At 57.1% G+C, this 16,326-nt stretch overlaps 1 long non-coding RNA gene across 1 annotated transcript in view; it reads left to right on the plus strand.

The window, feature by feature from the left end:
* The window catches only part of LOC142069811 (uncharacterized), a 41,780-nt gene extending 28,062 nt beyond the window's left edge, over positions 1–13,718 (plus strand). Inside the window, exons 2-3 of the long non-coding RNA XR_012665791.1 lie at positions 13,132–13,227; positions 13,577–13,718. This is a non-coding gene — a long non-coding RNA (uncharacterized LOC142069811). The remainder of the gene's footprint in view (positions 1–13,131; positions 13,228–13,576) is intronic.
* The last annotated feature ends 2,608 nt before the right edge of the window (positions 13,719–16,326 follow it).

The raw sequence follows: 16,326 nt of genomic DNA on the forward strand, positions 1-16,326 counted from the left end.
GGCCTGAGAGTGGCCAGCAGGGAGATGTACGCTAAACGCCTGAAGAGCGACCTGGTGGAGCTGTGCAGGCAGAGGGGGCTGCGCATCAGGAGGTCCACCAAGGAACAGCTGATTGCCCAGTTGGAGGAGAGGGATCGCTTGAATGACCCGATCCCTGTCCCTGAGGGAAGCCACCCGGCGGACGCAGCATGGGCCCTGGGGCCTGACCGGGCTGGGAGGGGTCAGACTGCTGCCGAGGACATCCCGAGACCCTTCCTACCTAGGCCTGGGGGAGGGGTTGGGGGAAGCCCAGCGAATACTGAGGGCACCCTGACCCCAGCAGCCAGCAGGGGATCCTCCCGGCGGAGCTCCCCATCCCTGGAGCGGATGCGGCTGGAATGGGAGAGAGAGATGAAAATGAGGGAGCTGGAGGACCATGAAAAACAACGTCAACATGAGGAGAAACAACGTCAACATGAGCAGGAGGAGAAGGAGAGGGAATGTCAGGAGAAGGAGAAACAAAGACAGCATGAACTGGAGCTGGCCAGGCTAAGGAGCAGTGGGGCCCCGGCTGCGGTCAGTGCGGGGGGACCCAAGACTGCAAGGAGCTTTGATAAGTGCTTCCTGGCCCAGCGGAAGGAGGGGGAGGACATAGATAGCTTCCTGACGGCCTTTGAGAATGCCTGCGAGATGCACAGGGTTGACCCTGCAGACAGGCTCCAGTTTCTCACTCCCTTACTGGACCCCAAAGCCGTGGAGGTGTACAGCCGAATGACAGGGGCAGAGGCAGGGGACTGTGAACTGTTCAAACAGGCCCTGCTCCGTGAGTTTGGGCTGACCCCCGAGATGTACCGGAGAAGGTTCCGGAGTCAGCGTAAAACGCCTGAGGTCACCTACCTACAACTTGTCAACCGAATGCAGGGATATGCCCGCAAGTGGACAGCTGGAGCCCAAGCTAAAGAGGACCTCGTTGACCTAATCGTACTGGAGCAACTGTATAAACAGTGCCCATCCGACCTGAGGCTGTGGCTGATGGACAAAAAACTAGAGAACCCCCAGCATGCAGGGCAGCTGGCCGACGAGTTTGTGAACAGTCGGTCAGGGGGTAGCCGGGAGAAGTCCCAAAAGAACAGGCCCCCCCCGATGCAGAGAGAGAGTCACCATGGGACCTCCCAGCAGGGAAATAGGGAGAACCCCCTCCAAAGGGGAACGCCTGGCATTGGGCCTTTCCGACCCGCTCGAGGGGACCAAAGTGACCTGAGCTGCTATCATTGTGGCCAGAGAGGCCACGTACGGACCCAGTGCTCCAGGCTCAGGGACAGACTGAGCAGACCCAACCTACCCAGGGTTAACTGGGTAGGGACCCAGCTGGACGAGGGGCAGACGACCCAGGCAAGGGGGGCTGCCAGTTTACCACCTGCTCAGGAGGGAAGAGTACCCCAGGCCAGCTCCGCCAGAAGGCTGGATGCTCTGGACTCAGGGTGCTCGGTTTACAGGGTGGGTGCGGGGCTGTCCCTCCGGAGAGAGTGCCTTGTTCCCCTGGAGGTGGATGGGAGGAAGGTCAATGGATACTGGGATACGGGCGCAGAGGTGACGCTGGCCCGGCCCGAGGTGGTGGCCCTAGATCGGGTGGTGCCCAACACCTACCTGACCCTGACAGGTCGGGTGGTGCCCAACACCTACCTGACCCTGACCCCATTTAAGGTGCCTGTGGCAAGAGGCACGTACATGAAATGGGGGGCCAAGGAGGGCCCCAAGGATGTGGGGGTACATCACCATTTGCCCACTGAGGTTTTGATGAGGGGAGACCTAGAGGACTGGCCAAGCAAGCCCCAGACCGCCCTGGTTGTGACCCGTAGCCAGAGCCGGAGAGGGGCACTGCGCCCTGACCTTGGGGAGGTACCACACCGGAGGCGCAGGACCCTACCCTGGTGGGGAGGGAGCGCCGAGGGGCACGGCTCAGAGAGGCTGTGGCCTCAGACCCGGTCAATGAGAGGGAACTGGTCCCCATCCCTTCCCCAGCCGCTGAGTTCCAGGCCGAGTTGAGGGAAGACCCCTCCTTGAGGAAGCTCAGGGACCTGGCCGACCTCAGTGTGGGACGGACCATGAGGAGAGGCTGCCAGGAGAGGTTCCTGTGGGAGAAGATGTTCCTGTACCGGGAATGGGCTCCCACAAGGGAAGTAGAGTCCTGTGGGATCAGGAGGCAGCTGGTGGTCCCCCAGAAGTATCGCCGCAAGCTACTGTACCTGGCCCATGACATCCCCCTCGCAGGGCACCAGGGAATCCGGCGCACCCGGCAGAGGTTGCTACAGAACTTTTACTGGCCCGGGGTCTTTACCATGGTCCAGCAGTATTGCCGATCCTGTGACCCCTGTCAGAGGGTGGGGAAGGCCCGGGACAAGGGGAAAGCGCCCATTTGAGACCTTTGCCCATCATAGAGGAGCCTTTCCAGAAGGTGTCCATGGACATCGTGGGGCCTCTCAGCAAGACGACCCGGTCGGGGAAGAAATACATTCTGGTGGTGGTAGATTTTGCCACCCGCTACCCCGAGGCAGTGCCCTTAGCTTCCATTGAAGCAGACACCGTGGCCGATGCGCTCCTGACCATTTTCAGCCAGGTGGGGTTCCCCAAGGAAGTCTTGACAGACCAAGGAAGTCTTGACAGACCAAGGCTCCAACTTCATGTCGGCCCTGCTCCGGTGCTTGTGGGAGAAATGTGGGGTCCGGCACAACTGGGCCTCAGCTTACCGCCCCCAGTCCAATGGGCTGGTGGAGAGGTTCAATGGGACGCTAAAGATGATGCTGAAAACCTTTATGAACCAGCACCCGCAGGATTGGGACAAGTACTTACCTCACCTGCTGTTCGCGTACAGGGAGGTGCCCCAAGAGTCTACCGGATTTTCGCCTTTCAAACTGTTATATGGAAGGAGGGTAAGGGGCCCCCTGGGCCTGATGAGAGACGAGTGGGAGGGGAAGGCCACTCCCGATGGAGAGTCAGTGGTGGAGTATGTCCTGATCTTCCGAGAGAGACTGGCTGAACTCATGGACCTGGCCAGGGAGAATCTGGCCAGAGCCCAGAGGAAGCAGAAGGTCTGGTATGACCGCACGGCACAGGCCCGTGCCTACGCCACCGGGGATCAGGTGATGGTTCTCATCTCCGTGAGAAAGAACAAACTACAGGCCGCCTGGGAGGACCCTTTCAAGGTTGTCAAGCAGCTCAATGAGGTAAACTATGTGGTGGAGCTGTCGAACCGGGCACACCACCGCCGGGTGTACCATGTGAATATGATGAAGCCATATTATGCCAGGGAGAATGTGATGTTGGCCGTGTGTGGACATTGGGAGGAGCAGGGAGATGACCCTTTAGTAGATCTATTCCCTGGGACCAGAGCTGGCTCCCCCCTGGAAACAATTCCCCTGTCGGATCAGCTAACCCCTGCCCAGGAAGCTGAGATCAGGGGGGTGCTGCATCCGTACCGACAGCTGTTTTCCAACCAGCCTGGACGCGTTAATCTGACTGTCCACCAGGTGCAGACAGGGTCGCACCCGCCGATAAGATGCTCCCCCTTCCGAGTCACAGGGAAAACTGCTCAGGACCTGGAAAGAGAGGTCCGGGACATGCTGGCTTTGGGGGTGATCCAGCCATCTGCCAGCTCTTGGGCCTCGCCGGTGGTGCTGGTCCCCAAAAAGGACGGGTCGGTCCGGTTCTGTGTGGACTATCGGAAGCTCAATGCCATCCCTGTATCTGATGCCTACCCCATGCCCAGGCCTGACGAGCTCCTAGACAAGCTGGGAGGAGCTCGGTACCTTACCACCATGGACCTTACAAAGGGCTACTGGCAAGTAGCACTGGATGCAGATGCCCGGCTGAAATCGGCCTTTATCACCCTTCTGGGGCTCTATGAGTTCCTGACCCTGCCTTTCGGCCTCAAGGGAGCGCCGGCCACCTTCCAGCGCCTAGTGGACCAGCTCCTGAGGGGGATGGAGAGTTTTGCCATGGCGTATATTGATGACATCTGTGTCTTTAGCCAGACCTGGGAGGACCACGTGTCCCAGGTTAGACAAGTGCTGGACCGACTCCAGGGGGCTGGGCTCACTGTAAAAGCGGAGAAGTGCAAGGTGGGGATGGCTGAACTATCTTACCTGGGCCATCGGGTGGGGAGCGGCCGCCTAAAGCCGGAACCAGCCACGGTGGAGGTGATCAGAGACTGGCCCGCTCCCCACACCAAAAAGCAGGTCCAAGCCTTTATTGGGATGGCAGGATACTACCAAAGATTTGTGCCCCACTTTAGCACCATGGCCACCCCCATCACTGAGCTATGCAAGAAGGGGAAGCCAGACAAGGTGGTGTGACGAAGTGGGACTGTTCTTAATGTTTCCTCTGAATAGTGTGGGGGTGTCACGGAGTCCCTGGGCGATGCTCTGGAACTGCTCCCCATGAAGCCAGTCAGGACTCTGGGGCAGTCGCCTTTCTGTGAGCAGCCTGTCTTCAGGACACACAGCTCACACAGCTTCCACCTTCCTGGGTCTGACCTCGGAGCATTCAGCATCCTCTGCCCCTCCGTGCGCTTCCCCCAGCGAGTCCGCTCAGGCGGGGCTCCTGGGGAAGCCAGAGGGTCCTGCACCCCAACTTCGCAGTCAGACGTGACTCTCAGCCAGCCAGTAAAACAGGAGGTTTATTAGACGACAGGAACATGGTCTAAAACAGAGCTTGCAGGTGCAGAGAACGGGACCCCTCTGCTGGGTCCATTCTGGGGGGCAGTGAGCCAGACAACCAGGTCTGCACTTCACTCCATGTCCCAGCCAGCCCCAAACTGAAAAACCCCTCCAGCCCCTCCTCCTCTGGGCTTTGTTCCTTTCCCGGGCCAGGTGGTCACCTGATTCCTTTGTTCTCCAACCCTTCAGCTCTCACCTTGCAGGGGGGGAAGGGCCCAGGCCATCAGTTGCCAGGAAACAGGGTGTCGGCCATTCTCTGTGTCCAGACCCCTTCACACACCTGCCCTCTAGGGCTCTGCAATGATCATACACCCTTACCCCACCACCTAGATACTTAAGAACTGCATAGGGGAAACTGAGGCACCCCCACACTATTCAGAGGAAACATTAAGAACAGGCCCACTTCGTCACATCTCTCCCCCCTTCGAGATCGAACTGAGCGGGGTCACTTTACCCGGTGACCTGGGGAAGTTTGAAGCCACCAATGTTCCCATGGATGCCCCAGCATCTCTCCCGTTCCTTGGTAGGAGTTACACCAGGCCCTTCCAGTTTCACGCCCTCCCTTAGGTCGGGGGTGGTCGATAGCACTAGCAGGCTGCATGTGGGAAGGTTTCTGCAGCCCATGCCCTTTGGCCACCCCAAAACCCCAGGGGGTCAAACTGGGATTGGGTTTTCTCCCAGAGCTCCAGTCTGGAGGGCTGCAATTCGGGCTCTCTTGGTTAAGGGCCCCCATCTTGACCTGGGCCACATACTGTTCACTTACAGAACTAGCATGGAGACATCCCTTTCCCAACAACCTTGTCTCCCCAACAAGCTGGCCAAACACAGCCACTTGGTTATAGGACGGTATACCTTTCTTAATAGCTTTCACTCCATCTGAGACCTTCTCAAAGCTCTCCACACTGGATCTTTCAACAGGAAAGTCAGTGGATCCATTCACAACAGAAAATTTCTGGCTGTTAGGAACTGAAACTTTCTTGATTAAATCACTTTCACACCCTTCAGTGGCAGTAAACTGCTTGCAAAGACTCCATGAGGATTCCTTTCCCGAGGGCTTTTCTATGCAACAATTCACCCCCTCCCAGAAATTCTGCTCTTACCCTCTTTACCTAGGGCTTGCTCTAGGGGAACACTTTCCTGAGCAACTACAGACTCTTTCTGGGTCTCCCTTACATCCAGAATCACCTCTGGCCCATCAGGCGGATTCCTACACAATCCCCTTTCATGCAAACTTACAGACTTCCTAGATAAAAGGTTAGAAGCATTCTCCTTCCCTTTGCCACACACAAGTTCAGGAATCTTTTCCTTCTTGCTACAGGTTTCCACACCCTCAGTAGGTTCCACAATCACATCACCTTCCTGCTCTCCTTGTGCCCTGGCTAGGATCTCACCCTGATTAGACAGAGTTGCTACACCCTTTCCAACAACACACTAGCAACAGGCAAAATACAAGCACCAGAATTGTCTGGTCTCGGGGATTTTACATAGACCCTAACTGGATGCGACCTAGTTACAGGGCCATTCTCCCGAGCAGACAGAAACTTAGGACCCTTCCCTTCCTGGGCTTTAGCTGAATCCAGAACCAGCTCTGAGACAACTGCATGACCCTCAACCATCACAGGCTGAAAGGCCCCTTCTGTCTGCTCCACAGACCAAGAAGAGCCGGACACACTTTCTCCTTTACCAGACACACAGGTTGGGATCCCATTCCCTTTGTCCCAGCACACAAGGCTGGTCACAGACAACTGCTTGGAGATCAGGGTAGCTCCCTCCATAGGCAAGTCAATACCCCTGACAGACAGAGACCCATTTCCTTCACTGTCCCAATTCTCCACCCAGCTAACAGGTAAGGTCCAGGGACTCTCATCTTCCACTCTCCTCGCCTTCCCACCCTGCTGACTGGACACAGCCATCAGCTCACAAGGCTGCCTAGGCTCATCCAAACTTCCCTTACCAAGCACCTTGCCACTCCCCACAGATCCCCTGCCCTGCCTGTGTCTCCCCCCACTCAGCTGGGGTCTCAGCTCCCACTGTGCTCAGCACTGCCCTTGCTGTCCCAGTGGGGGCAGGCCACTGCTTTCCTCACTGCATCAGAGCCAGCGAGAGTCCCCAGTCTGGTGTGCAAGGGGGCAGGGAGCATCTCTCTGTCCCACCGAGTCCCAGGGGTCTGGTTACAGGCAGGCAGGTAGCCTGAGCCTAGCGGCTCCTCCCTGCTGCCAGCCAGGTCATCTGCATTTTCACTGACCATTTCCCTCTCCACCGATTGGTTCCCTGGATTCAAATTCAAACCCTCGGCAGTTACAGGAGCAGGGCCTGGATCCTGTCCCAAAGAGACACAGTCACCCCACAACAGGGTCTCGCAGCTGGTGTCCTGGGGCACCCCAACGGCCAGCCAGCCCCACCCCTCCTGGGTCTGCACAGGGATCTGGGCCATAGGCAGGGCGAGGGGCTTCGTCCCTGGGACCCTCACCCAGCTCACACAGGCCCTCAGCCTCTGAGGCTGCACCACCCAGGGTCTGACACCAGTTCTCTCTGTCCCAGGATCTCGCCACCCCAGGAATGTCTCCCCATTGACCATCCCCTTCCGCTCCCACTGGGGGTCCGAGGGGCCTGACCCCAGGGAACTCCACACAGACATATAGGTTGGGGTCAGGAGTGGGAGCCTGTCCACCTCCCCACCCATCTGGCTGATGGAGTCTGTGGCCTTGGGACCCAGCAAGGGAGCTAGACACCGGGGTTTTCCGCAGGGTCCCCCTGGTTCAGATCTCCAGCCTGCTCAAAGGCAGTGAGGTGGGCATCCACACCCCCCCCCCTTAACTAGGGGCAGCAATTTAGTCTCGAGGTTCCCTGCGGAACTGGCCCCCCGGGATCTATCCCCACTCACCCCGGGGAGGTCCCCTCGGCCTCTCCGCCCCACCACCGCCAGTTCATCCTGCTGCTGCTTCTGCAGCTCTTTCTCGGGCTCTCGCTGTCTCCCACGGTCCTCTTGCTCTCTCAGACTCCGCTCCAATCCCGTCCGTCTCGATCCCCCGATGGGGAACCCGATCGTGAAGACCCCCGTCTGGTCGGGGACAGGAGTCTTGGCGATGCCTGGCTCCCGCTCCAGCTGCTCCCAGATCCTGCTATAGCCCCAGTTGGGGTCAGGAATCTGTTCCTTAGAGCGATCATCCTCCTCCAGCTGCACGATTAACTCTGCTTTGGTGAACTTTCCAACGCTCAACCCTCTCTTTCTGCACAGGGTTACAATGTCCTTCTTAAGGAGACGGTGACAGGCCATCACTCCACTCCTCCCAAGTTGTTGTGGACTCACAGGCCCGTGTGCTCTCAGCTCCCCACGGTTTCCAGGGAGAACCCCTAGTGTGCCAGCCCTTCTCGAGGTCACCACCTCTTTGCCAGGGTCGAGCTGCAGACTCCTCCGCCCCTTGGACTGCTCGCTGCAGTCCCCAGGGGAACCCTGTTACTGCACAATCCTTCTCGCTGGTCACACACTCCCAGGGGTTAACCGCCCCCCGAAACCGCTCCTCTCTGAGCCTTCAGCAGGCCTGGTCCTCGGCAATCCCCCTTCGTGTTACTGCTCCCCAGTCACTTACTGCAGGAAGCACCATCCACGGGGTGCAGTACATCCCACCACTGCCACCAGTTGTCACGGTTTCCCTGGGCGATGCTCTGGAACTGCTCCCCATGAAGCCAGTCAGGACTCTGGGGCAGTCGCCTTTCTGTGAGCAGCCTGTCTTCAGGACACACAGCTCACACAGCTTCCACCTTCCTGGGTCTGACCTCGGAGCATTCAGCATCCTCTGCCCCTCCGTGCGCTTCCCCCAGCGAGTCCGCTCAGGTGGGGCTCCTGGGGAAGCCAGAGGGTCCTGCACCCCAACTTCGCAGTCAGACGTGACTCTCAGCCAGCCAGTAAAACAGGAGGTTTATTAGACGACAGGAACATGGTCTAAAACAGAGCTTGCAGGTGCAGAGAACGGGACCCCTCTGCTGGGTCCATTCTGGGGGGCAGTGAGCCAGACAACCAGGTCTGCACTTCACTCCATGTCCCAGCCAGCCCCAAACTGAAAAACCCCTCCAGCCCCTCCTCCTCTGGGCTTTGTTCCTTTCCCGGGCCAGGTGGTCACCTGATTCCTTTGTTCTCCAACCCTTCAGCTCTCACCTTGCAGGGGGGGAAGGGCCCAGGCCATCAGTTGCCAGGAAACAGGGTGTCGGCCATTCTCTGTGTCCAGACCCCTTCACACACCTGCCCTCTAGGGCTCTGCAATGATCATACACCCTTACCCCACCACCTAGATACTTAAGAACTGCATAGGGGAAACTGAGGCACCCCCACACTATTCAGAGGAAACATTAAGAACAGGCCCACTTCGTCACAGGGGGTGCCTCAGTTTCCCCTAGGCAGTTCTTAAGTATCTAGGTGGTGGGGTAAGGGTGTATGATCATTGCAGTGCCCTAGAGGGCATGTGTGTGCAGGAGTCTGGACACAGAGAATGGCCGACACCCTGTTTCCTGGCAACTGATGGCCTGGGCCCTTCCCCCCTGCAAGGTGAGAGCTGAAGGGCTGGCACACTAGGGGTTCTCCCTGGAAACCGTGGGGAGCTGAGAACACACGGGCCTGTGAGTCCACAACAACTTGGGAGGAGCGGAGTGATGGCCTGTCACCGTCTCCTTAAGAAGGACATTGTAACCCTGTGCAGAAAGAGAGGGTTGAGCATTGGAAAGTTCACCAAAGCAGAGTTAATCGTGCAGCTGGAGGAGGATGACCGCTCTAAGGAACAGATTCCTGACCCCAACTGGGGCTATAGCAGGATCTGGGAGCAGCTGAAGCGGGAGCCAGGCATCGCCAAGACTCCTGTCCCCGACCAGACGAGGGTCTTCATGATCGGGTTCCCCATCGGGGGATCGAGACGGACGGGATTGGAGCTGAGTCTGAGAGAGCAAGAGGACCGTGGGAGACAGCGAGAGCCCGAGAAAGAGCTGCAGAAGCAGCAGCAGCATGAACTGGCGGTGGTGGGGCGGAGAGGCCTAGGGGACCTCCCCGGGGTGAGTGGGGATAGATCCCGGGGGGCCAGTTCCGCAGGGAACCTCGAGACTAAATTGCTGCCCCTGGTTAAGGAGGGGGGGGTGTGGATGCCCACCTCACTGCCTTTGAGCAGGCTGGCGATTTGAACCAAGGGGACCCTGCGGAAAAGCCCCGGTGTCTAGCTCCCTTGCTGGGTCCCAAGGCCATAGACTCCGTCAGCCAGGTGGTTGGGGATGTGGACAGGCTCCCACTCCTGACCCCAACCTATATGTCTGTGTGGAGTTTCCTGGGGCCAGGCCCCCCGGACCTCCAGTGGGAGTAGAAGGTGATGGTCAATGGGGAGACATTCTTGGGGTGGCCAAAGGGCATGGGCTGCATAAACCTTCCCACATGCGGCCTGCGAGTGCTATCGACCACCCCTGACCTAAGGGAGGGCGTGAAACTGGAAGGGCCTGGTGTAACTCCTACCAAGGAATGGGAGAGATGCTGGGGCATCCATGGGAACGTTGGTGGCTTCGAACTTCCCCAGGTCACCGGCTAAAGTGACCCCGCTCAGTTCGATCTCGAAGGGGGGAGAGATGTGACGAAGTGGGACTGTTCTTAATGTTTCCTCTGAATAGTGTGGGGGTGCCTCAGTTTCCCCTAGGCAGTTCTTAAGTATCTAGGTGGTGGGGTAAGGGTGTATAATCATTGCAGTGCCCTAGAGGGCATGTGTGTGCAGGAGTCTGGACACAGAGAATGGCCGACACCCTGTTTCCTGGCAACTGATGGCCTGGGCCCTTCCCCCCTGCAAGGTGAGAGCTGAAGGGTTGGAGAACAAAGGAATCAGGTGACCTCCTGGCCCGGGAAAGGAACAAAGCCCAGAGGAGGAGGGGCTGGAGGGGTTTTTCAGTTTGGGGCTGGCTGGGACATGGAGTGAAGTGCAGACCTGGTTGTCTGGCTCACTGCCCCCCAGAATGGACCCAGCTGAGGGGTCCCGTTCTCTGCACCTGCAAGCTCTGTTTTAGACCATGTTCCTGTCGTCTAATAAACCTTCTGTTTTACTGGCTGGCTGAGAGTCCCGTCTGACTGCGAAGTTGGGGTGCAGGACCCTCTGGCTTCCCCAGGAGCACCGCCTGAGCGGACTCGCTGTGGGAAGCGCACGGAGAGGCAGAGGATGCTGAATGCTCCGAGGTCAGACCCAGGAAGGTGGAAGCTGTGTGAGCTGTGTGTCCTGAAGACAGGCTGCTCACAGAAAGGCGACTACCCCAGAGTCCTGACTGACTTCATGGGGAGCAGTTCCAGAGCATCGCCCAGGAACTCCGTGACAGGTGGTCTGGACCGAGCAGTGCCAGGAGGCTTTCCTGTGGTCCAATAAACCTTCTGTTTTACTGTTCCCCAGTCACTTACTGCAGGAAGCGCCGTTCACGGGGTGCAGTAGATCCCACCGCTGCCACCAGTTGTCACGGAGTGTGGGGGAGTCCAGGCCCTGCACCCCTCTTCCTGGGATCCACTGAGACTCTCAGCCAGCCAGTAAAACAGAAGGTTTATTGGACCACAGGAACACAGTCCACAACAGAGCTTGTGGGTACAACCAGGACCCCTCAATCACGTCCTTCTGGGGGAGCAGGGAGCTTAGACCCCAGCCCTGGGGTTCCCTGTGTCCCTCCCCCCAGCCTCCAAACTGCCCACTAAACCCACCCAGCAGGTTCCCTGCTGCAGCCTCTGTTCACATTCCTGGGCAGAGGTGTTACCTCCCCCTCCCCCTCCTGGCTCAGGTGACAGGCTCTCAGGTCTCCCATCCCCAGGGCACATTCCCAGGTCAACACTCCCCCCTCCCTGCTGAGTCACATCGTCACAGCGACACTTCACCGTCTACACCGACCACTCTCCCCTGACCTGGCTGCACCAGATGAAAGGAGCCAATGCCAAGCTCCTGAGATGGAGCCTGCTCCTGCAGGATTACAACATGGACGCGGTCCCCGTGAAGGGAAGTGCCAACCTGATAGCAGATGCGCTGTCCCAGAGAGGGGGCCCCGAACTTCCCCAGGTCACTGGTCAGAGTGACCCCGCTCAATTCAGTCTCGAAGGGGGGAGAGATGTGATGAGGTGATGCAGCAGGGAGGAGGGAGTGTTGACCTGGGAATATGCCCTGGGGATGGGAGACCTGAGAGCCTGTCACCTGAGCCCGGAGGGGGAGGTAACACCTCTGCCCAGGAATGTGAACAGAGGCTGCAGGAGAGAGTTGCTGGGGGGGGGGGGGGGTTAGTTTCAGTTCGGTGCTGGGTGGAGGAACACAGGGAACCCCAGGGCTGGGGTCTAAGCTCCCTGCTCCCCCAGAAGGACTTGACTGAGGGGTCCTGGTTGTACCCACAAGCTCTGTTTGAGACTGTGTTCCTGTTGTCCAATAAACCTTCCATTTTACTGGCTGGCTGAGAGTCTCAGTGAATCCCAGGAAGAGGGGTGCAGGGCCTGGACTCCCCCACACTCCGTGACACCAGCCGTCTCCATAAGTTGTAAGTATGCACAGTGCAAGACGGTAAGTATGAACAATTCAGGAAACCGCTACACTGTACTTATCCTATTCTCTTTGGCATGGCTATTGAGCCTTGCCTATGATTTCAATTGTAGTTGTCTGTATTAAATACAGTTTCTGGGTGTGTTTCACCCCATTTCATCTTCTCAATTAACTTGAAGTAACCACCTAGAAAAAGAACCTTTTAGCTGTGACAAGTGCATGTTTCATCTGAATACAGAATCTTTTAAGTGTAATAATTGTTCAGGCTACAAGTAATTATGTTCACTAACCTCTGCGGTGCTCCAGACTATCCAGGTAATCAGATCTCATGCTTCAGGGCATGTGGATTGTTGCATAGGGCAGGAAGGAATATCCCTCTCCCTCCCAGCACAGCCCAATGTGCCCTTGGGAGGAGGGGACATCTGTGGGGCAGAGCAGGGGATTGGGAGGGGAGGCCCAGGCTGCCTCTCGTGAGGCAGGCGTCAGGGGACTGAGCCAAGGCATGGGTGGGTGATTGGCCAAGTGGAAGGCATGGAACAGGGGGAATCTCTCTCCCCAGTTAAATGCCGCCTTTGTCTCTGTTCACAATTGTCGAGATGAGCAAACCCGGGAGCTGGTGATGATGCAAACCTAAGTGTGAGGAGCAGTTGTCTGGCTTCTAAAGGGAACCACTGTGTGTGCTCCAGTGACTGCAGCTCATCACGGGGCCCTTCCAGTGCCGCTCCAGAGAGAGTGCACCATGGACTCTTCATCCCCTGCCGTTCCTCTCTTTCCTCCTGTCTGTCCATTCTTCGTCCTCTACTCTCCCTCATCCATTCCTTCTGCGTTATCCCCAGCCTGCCTACCTCCTCCTGCCCTTGTGCTGGAAGGGTTACTCAGCAAATGTTTATAATCTTTTGTTTCTGTGGCTCTCTCCCCAGCATTGAGATGCAGCCAGCTCTGGGGTGGAACATGGCAGCACAGCACAAAGAAAGAAAGAGTCCTGTTGCCCATGGGAACTGATAGTCTTTATGGAGGTGAGAGACCCAACAGACTTCCTAGCTCTGTTCCCTTTGAAGCGAGATGGCTACAGGCCAGCACGACCACAGGGGCCAGGAATGCACAGTGCAGCCCCCAGGCACTGGCATCTCTCACTGGTTTTAAATTTGATGTGTCCAGCAAGAAACATGCTGAAAATCGGGAAGAACTGGAGTGAGAACCAGGGGGAGGGGTGCTGCAATGCCAAGGGACTGCATTTCATTGCAGAATGTGGGCCGAGGTCTGTATAGTGTCTATAGGGCCAAGCCAGTCTCCTGGCTGGTTTTTATATCCCCAGTTGAGGGCATGGCTTCCCCACAGCTAAGCAGCTTTGTTTTCGATGGGCAGGAAGGCTCCTGGATGCAGGCTAGCATCGCACACAGAATCCAGAAACCCAGCACATCTGAACCCCACCCATCGCTGCTCTGGGGGCCAAGGGAGACTCCCACGGAGAGCCCAAGGACTGGTGGAGGAGGCTGCAGTGCTAAGTGGGGGATGGGGATTTTAACTGGCATGGGTACGAGCTGCAATCTCTGGCTCCATTACCTGATACTCGAACCGGCCTCTTTGCTCAGTCCCTGAGGAGCTCAGCACCTTGGTCCAGTAACTACTTGGCTGCCTGTGACGGGAAGGCTGTGGCGGGTTATGGCTGCATGCTGAGCGGAGAGGATGCCAAGGGTTTCCATTAGCTTTAGCTTCATTACAGCGCCGATAGGTGGGCCGGCTGAGTGCAGCAGCTCGGGGCGGGCCCGGGGTGCAGCAGGAGGAGGGAGCAGTGCGGGGAGCAAAGCGGGCAGCTGGCTTAGGTAAGATGCCAAGGTGGATGCTGTGGCTTGGGCAGGCCTGGCTCCTTGCTCCATAGCCCCAGCTGACAGGGCAATGCCTGAGCCCTCCCTTTCCCACAGCACTGCAATGCAGCCACACCGTTCTTGCCACCGCGACAGCCGTGCTGGGCAGGGGGCTCCCCAGGGGCTGGGGGCTCAGTGCCACTTCATGCTCTTGCTTTGAGTTTATCTCCAGGGAATCGACTGCTGGGAAAGGAGCCCAACAGGGCATCCTGGCACGGGAATTCTTCTGTCCACAGAGCAGGTCTCCCGTGGGCAGCGTGAGCTCTCTGCCCTACCCCGTACATACCTCCACTGAGACATGGAAGGGCTGAGAGGGGGGTCTGACTCCACAGCCTGCTTGTTCACCTGCATCTGCTGAGCCTGCCAGCATGGGGGCATGGGAGGGGGTGTTGTGATGGGGGCATCTGTCTGGTAGAGTCTCTGTTAGGGCAAGGGATTTGGGGCGTTCGAGCTGAACTGGTCTCCTAGAATGTCTGTCTGTCTGCGTCGCCCTGCCCCACCCCTCTGTCTGTAGGTCTGTCCGTGCCGCCCTGTCCCACCTCTCTGTCTATGGGTCTTCTGTGCCGCCCTGGCTACCCCTCTGTCTGTAGGTCTGTCACATTCTGAGTGCATTCTCACCTTAGGTATCACTCCAGCAGACTTCTGGTCGGGGAGGGCTGCGCCAGCTCTCTGCTTTTCCTTCGTGTCATTCTCCTTTGCCTAGTGTCTAGGGGATATCCCTCCATCCCCAGCCCCTTCATGGAGACCTGATCTCCCCCCATTTTATCCTCACCTCTACAGCTTCACGTCTGCCCAGCTGTCTTGGGCTAGCCTGGATCATGAGATTCCTTTGCTGGCTTGAGAGAAGAGACAACTGCTGAGCATGCCTTCTGCCCTCTCTCCTCCCTTCCCTCTATGTGCTACCTCCATAGAGCAGCTTGGGGGGCCAGTGATTGCAATGTATGTGCTCACTCTAACAAGCAGTCCTACCCTCTTCATCAAATGTGTCCAGGAGGGCTGGGGTGGCTGCTGCTCTGTGATGTATGGAAGGGAGCCAGCTTCTGATCTGCAGTAAAGACTCCAGCCTATAAACTTCTGTAAGAGCTTAATGTCCAAGTGGCTGCAAAACCCACAGGAAGGAAAGGCACTGATTAAAAACGGATAACGCTGCCCAGAAACTGCACACTCACTCCTGGCTAGAAGTCACCAAGCGCTTTTCATCGCATGCGTGTATTGGTGTTGCTGTGTGTTGTGCTGCTTGGTGTGTTTGTGTTTGTTATAGGCTACTGTTTGTGTGCGGAATTGTGGTTTTTTGCGTTGGTGTCTTACAGTAATGTGCATTAAGTGTTTGTCTATTGTGTTGATGTGTGTTTACATCACGTTGATGTGGGTCTGTTGTTTTTCTCTGTGCATGTTGCTGTGTGTGAAATCGGTTCTGGATTTGTGTGACACAAACATGCCCAGGCAGGTGTGTTCCCTGTGTCCAACCATCTTCAGTGGTTCACCAATGGGGGTCACATGTGGTCTCTGCCCAAAGCTAGGAACCAATGACCATGACAATGCTCATACGATTCCAGAGCTATGTTAAGTGGGACACTGTGTTCCAAACAATCAACATCTGTGGAGCCAGCCCACATCTTGTGTTTAGTGGCTGGACCAGATGCAAGCTTGAGCCTGTACAAGGAAAAAAGACCCCCAAGAGAATAGGGGACACCCCTGGGCTAGGGAACAGTAGTCTGTAAGTGTACAAAGGAAGAAGACCGGGCAGAGGATGTTGCTCATTATGGAGGAGACGCTGGCAGCAGGAGAGGCTCATGAAAGGTGGATTGCCCCTGGGGAAGCATTGCAAGGACTGACCATTGGGTGAGAAATACCTTATTAGCTGGGAAAATAACTCACTAAGAAGTACAGGCTATCGATTGCACTTTGTATATTTTTACCTGTAACCTTGTGTTTCCAAACCCTTACACTTGCTTGTATTTGAAGCTCTGACACACTCTGAAATAGACTTGTTTGGTTTTACCATAGACATGTCTGAGTGCCTTGTGCTAAAGAGAGCGATGGGCTGCGGTGAAACCAGTGACGTGGGGGGCACTGCTTCCCTGAAGGAAGTAGCTCACTGTTCCCTGGGGGTGTCCAGAAGACAAGGGCCGGGCCACTGGAGCGTAACAAAGCGGGGTGTAAATTGCTCGCTTGGCTTGGGAGAGAGTAGGGCTGGTGGAGCCCAGAGCACAGCACCAGTAATTTCCCCTGGTGGGCACAGACAGTGCC

This window comes from Caretta caretta, chromosome 22, assembly GCF_965140235.1.
Source record: "Caretta caretta isolate rCarCar2 chromosome 22, rCarCar1.hap1, whole genome shotgun sequence".
In the NCBI taxonomy this organism is placed as follows: Eukaryota; Metazoa; Chordata; order Testudines; family Cheloniidae; genus Caretta; species Caretta caretta.